This window comes from Vidua macroura, chromosome 1 (assembly GCF_024509145.1).
Source record: "Vidua macroura isolate BioBank_ID:100142 chromosome 1, ASM2450914v1, whole genome shotgun sequence".
NCBI classification, from domain to species: domain Eukaryota; kingdom Metazoa; phylum Chordata; class Aves; order Passeriformes; family Viduidae; genus Vidua; species Vidua macroura.
The window spans coordinates 20123814-20129488 of NC_071571.1; the positions used below are offsets into that span (position 1 = coordinate 20123814).

General features: G+C 40.8%; 1 long non-coding RNA gene across 1 annotated transcript; it reads right to left on the minus strand.

The window, feature by feature from the left end:
* Positions 1-220: 220 nt before the first annotated feature.
* Positions 221-4787, minus strand: LOC128819861 (uncharacterized). The gene is made up of 3 exons (XR_008440770.1): positions 4319-4787; positions 3559-3588; positions 221-3036 (listed from the first exon to the last, which is right to left on the minus strand). It is a non-coding gene; the product is annotated as an uncharacterized LOC128819861 (long non-coding RNA).
* Between the last annotated feature and the right edge of the window lie 888 nt (positions 4788-5675).

Sequence of the window (5675 nt, forward strand, 5' to 3'; positions counted from 1 at the left end):
ACAAACTAAAGATGAAACAGTAAAATTACTGAACATTCCAAGTACTGCACCTATAACTTTGCATAATGATTATTTAATCATGGCAATAATTCTTGATTACTTTCTTAATAGTTTAATATAAAGTGCTGGATTAATTTTTAATATAGGAAAAAAAGCCATTCTAATAAAAATTAAAATTTACAACTAGATAATAAGTGATTTCTACTGTATAATTTGAAAATATTTTTATGTCCAGAAGTTATTCATTGATGAAAAAGTCATCGTAGTTTGTTACCACAGTCTTTAACAATGTTTGTTTTAAGAATAAATTGTGGGATATGCACACAACATAAAATCACTGAAACCTTTGCTGAATTTATAAGACTGTAATGGGATTTCCCTGACAAAATCTGCGTAAGTGCAATATATGCCATTTCAAAACCAATTTAAATACAGAAAATAACTCACTGGTTGGGACTGATATTTGCCATGAAAAATCCATCACAAAAGATGTATCAAATTCCCTTGAGACACTTTCTTAAGGAAAGAAAAAGTACATCAGCTAGATGCTCACAAATTATTGGACTTGAATTCACCAATTCACCTCATCTATCATATTTCTGTAGGGCTCCAGTCCTGCCAGTTACTGCATGATGTGCAGCATAGAGCATTTTCCTAGAGTGAGCAGAGCCTACACAGGAGCACATACAAATGCAGTTTGCATTAGGCATAATAAACCCAGCCTACATTTTCAGCAGCAGCGAGTTTCAAAAAATTTCTCAGGAAGCAGCTGTACATGACTACAGGCTCGTTTACATGTAGTACTCTTATGCCAGTTTTTAAAATGATATTTAAACTGGTTTCGCTAAAGCTGAAAAAAAAAAGAAGTTTAAGTATAATTTGTTGTAAACTTCAAATTTTTGATTTTAAACTGATTAAAAGACACCTTTTAATGAATATGAGTACATCCACAAGGCACACATATCTGTACAATTGATAGGGTGGCTGAATGGATGGTGGTTGGAAGGCTGCTATCTTGAAAAGCATTATTAGCTGCCCTATCCTAGGTCTTTATAGGTTAAGTAAATGGCATTCCAAGCATCCTAAGATTTGAGGGACAAAGTATTTCCAGCATGCTCCACAGATAAACACAGTGCTGGAAATTCATTGCTTAGTCACAAAGCAAGATTAAAGGATATTTTTAATCTAAGCGAGAAGGAATAACAGGCCCATGAAGGAAATCTTGCAGGAAATAAGAGCATATTTCTGAAACAAAGCGGATGTTACAAGAACAAAGCAGGGAGACAGTTTAATGGGTTTCTGTTGTTGATGGTAGTGGAAAAACATGTAATCTCTGTAAAATAATCAAAAGATATAGGAGAAGAATAGCTTTACATGAATTGACTCAGATCTAAGTCATACACTCTGGTCTCTGATTAAAGAAGGCAATTATCATGCTGTTTTCTGACCTTGGAATCTATTAATCACTTGTGTTATATAAATATGTATTTGAATACAAGCAAGTTGCCATAGCCCTACATACTGTCTAAGTATCTGAATCAATGGAAAAGTATACGTGGAATCATAGAACCATAAAGCAGTTTGGACTTGAAGGAACTTTAAAGATCATCTAGTTCCAACTGCCCCATCGTGAGCACTAGATCAAGTGAAACACTCAACATCTTCAGAATACCAAACATATGGATTTCTACTCATGTTCTGAATTCTCACTAAAGCACCAGTATGGAAGTCCTCAAGACAGAAAACAGAGCTGAAAGTCATCCCAGATGAAGTACATAGGCTTTTAGTGTTACAGAAAGTGTCTTTTTGCTAGTCAGTAAAATCTATCTCCATGAATGATTCCATACAAATAAACAAGTACATATTTAGGGCTTGCTTTCAAATGCTGGAAAACCATTATATAAGTAAGCATGGAACTTGAATGAGTATTTTCTGCAATAGAATACATTTGGCAATGTCTTATGAAAACATAAATTTTCTTTTCCAAGACAAAATAAAACATTGCTATTAACTGTCAGAATTCCTGACAAAGAAAAGTTAGCTGAGTATTTTAGACAGTAAAGAAACACTTTAAAGGAATCACTCTAGTGGATACATGTGTGAGAGAGAAATACATTTCAAAGCTAATGTTGCTAATTTTAGCTGTCACTGAACTTGTAGTTTAGTTTAACTTTCATAGCACTAAATTTAGTTTCCATTTTATTATGTCATAGCTTAGCAGTGGAAAAATCTTCTGCAGGTATTTATACTCAAGCTCTAGTTTTGGCGACCACAAATACATGTGAGTAATCAAAAAACCATCATGACCTCTTTCTTCCAGGTGATTTAGGACTCTCTGAATAGGGTATGATCTATATTCTCCACATTTACCGTATCCTTCTAGTAGAGTTGTTAGGCCTAATCTTCCAATACAAACCCCATGTTTACTTTTCTGTAAGTTTTCATAGCTATCTCCTAATTCTTTCCTTATTACTGTTTCTATCAGTCTACCTTACAGAAAATTAGATTAGCTACCTTAAAGTACTCAGGAATCAAAGAGCTTGTTTTAGAGACTGATGTAGTATTTGTGTCTTGCTATTCCTCTGGCATTGGTAATGTTTTCAATAAGAGATTATACAATAGAGCAAACAACAATTTCTAGCTCTTTCAGAACAACTTTTAAATTTTTTTTCTTAACATATGTAAAATGTGAGGAGTATATAATTGATGTTAGTGACCTTCACCCAGCACAACACTTACAGGGCCTTGTGTTCTTACGGTGGATAAGCCTTCTGTTGTGAGCTTTTGCTACAAAAATCAGAGATGGACCTGCACATGTGCTATCTACATGACTACCCACTCATACAATAATCATTGTGCAGATAACTGACTATGCTTGCTTCATTTGAAGTCTTTCAATCTGTTGTAGTCAATACCATCTTAGCAGTTTAAAGAGACAACAAAAACAGAAGTGCTGTTTGCAATTACACTGATGCTCTCTGATGTGTCAAAACCATATTGCTTCTAAGTGCAACTCCATTTCACTTCCTCAGAAATCTGTAAAGAAATAAATGTACCTCATTAAAGTCTGAAAAAACCCATAAAAACAACACAATGGACATTTACTGAAAGACAATAAATGGATAATTACAGAAAAACAAGTGATGCAGTCAGCAAAATATCTTCATCCTGACATTATGACAAAAATGTTGGAAATAAAAGTGACCATATTTATATCCCCAAGAGGGGCAAGTCTGGTGTGTAAACAAGTTTCTGAAATTGAGCCAGGAGAATTCCTGTCAGTTCTGTATCTCTAATGATAATAAGCTAATGTTCTTTGCATTTCTGCAGTCTTTTCAATTTTAAGATTTAAAAGCAATTACCTGATCTTGATAATGCTTTTATGAGACAAACACACATTATGCCTTTATTAGCAAGGGAGATGGAGGCACACAGTTTTTCATTTGCCATGTAACGAGCTGCTAACCAGAACCACCAGTGAATCACTCACATTCTCTCTCTCTGTTGCTAATATTGTTTAAACTGACCCTAATGTCATGTATGATGATAAATGCCTACCTGGAACACTGCTGTGATGGTCCTACAAGACTAGTGAGAAGGCAGGAGAAAAAGGTAGAAACAAAGGAGAAATTGAAGAAAATGACCATTATTTTACTAGTTTTGCTTAAATTACAGGTCAAACATTAAAAAAAAAATATACATACAACCTTGAGCTAGAAAAATAGACAACTTTAGCTGGAGAGAGAAGACCAGGTCATTATCTCATTCCTCAGCTAAAAAATTAATGATGGCTCTCAAGCCGTTCCCTCTCATCCCCAGGGCAGCCCATTCCCTTGGGCCCAGGCCGTGCCTCCCAGGGCCTCACGCGTCCCGCTGGGATCAGCCCGCGGGGCAGCGCAGCGCGCCCGTGCTGGGGCACATCCCGGACACCTCGGCTCGGGGATCCGCGCCTGCCGAGCAAAACTGCCCCCGCCGAGGCTCAGGGGCTGCCCTTGGCTCCGGGCAGCGGCAACAACCGCGGGCGAGCCCGGCGCGCCGGGGCCCGGCCAGAGCTGCGGCTCCGCGCGGGCTCGCTCACTAGATGGCGCCATGGGCTGCTGCGGGCCCCGGCCCCGGCCCTCCTCTGCCGTTCCCTATCCTGCCCTCCTCTACCATGCTCTGCCCAACTTTGCCCTGCCCTTCCCTCCCCGCCTCTACCATGCTCTCCCTTCCTCTGCCCTGATCTTCTCTATCCTCTCTTCCGCTCTCCTGCCCTCCCCTCCCTTCATCTGCCCTGCCCTCCTCCCCGCTCCGCTGCCCTCCTCTCCTCTGCCCTGACGTCGTCTGCTTTTCCTGCCGCTCCCCTGCCCTGCCCTCCCCTCCTGTATGTGCTTCACCGCCATTCCCGGCTCCCCGACAGACTGCGAGCCCTACACAGCCCCACTGGCTTCCGCAGCTCCCATAGAGGCGGCAGGGGAGGCTTTGCAGTGCGTGTAGGGCAGCGGGGCCGCTGCTGGCGGGTGTGAGGTGCGGGCCCTGCAGCCGCCGCCGGGATGATGCCCCGCGTCGGGGAAGGCTGCGGGATTTGGAGCCCGGGGCTTAATGAAAAGGACCGAAGAGGGTTCAGTCTCCCCTCGCTCTGGGGCGCTGTTCCTTTCTGAGGCTCGGACGCCAGCGTGGCTACCCTGGCAGAGGGAGAGAATGGCCAAGCCACCGAGTCACCCCGGGGTGGGGTTGGAAGAGAAATCACACAGTCCAGCCCCTGGCACCGAGTGGGGCTGTGAATATCTCCCAGCCTGAAGACTCCACAAGCCCGCAGTTCCAGCCAGTGTCAGACTTGGAGGCACACACCAAACCTGGGTTCCTTCATTGTTCACAAGATACACTCTCCAATGGCCATTCCTCAGCCCAGTAACCAGAGTAATGAGAGACATCTAGAAGTACTCCAGGATGGGGAGAATCCTTCTTCACTTGCTTTGCAGTTACTGGAGGAAACAATAGAAGCTTACTTGTCAGCTCGTAAGCTGGTCTTCAATGAAGCCTTATCCTCCATGCATGGGTCACGGGAATATTCGGATGCCAGTGCCAACTTTTCATTTGAATGTCAGTGTGGGAAAATACTTCTCCATTTTGCAGCTTCTGTAGAAATACCTGGAACCTGACTCAAAGTCCAGAATAATGTAAACCATTCAATTTCTGTTTCTATTTAAAAAGGGATCAAGTAATGAAGTTGAACAATTTCCTCTGAATATGTAGCAAAGTTATAAACAAGAAATTACAAAGTTAGGAACAGCTGGGAATTGCAGAAACCCACTAGTGAGTGGACAAAACTAATATTCAGTTAGGAAAAAAAAGTCTTGTTTGGTTGTGCTTGAGTGCTAAATGAACATAAACTGTATCATATGTCAAATTTCAAATTCTCAACCATAAAATTTGCAAAATATTCTTAAATGTTTAACAAAAGTGCTGAGATTATTACATGAAGACCTTACATTTAAATATTTTTCTAAATGTATCTTCTAAATTTGTATGTGGTAGATAGAAAGTTTGGGTAATGGAGTTCTCTCTTAGAGAATCCTACAACCATATGACAAATTAGGTAACGGCAGTCACCAGTTCACTTTTCTTGATGTAAAAAGAGGTACTAAAAAGCTGTGGTGTAATACTTTGATCTCCTTCTAATGTTTCAGTTTTGA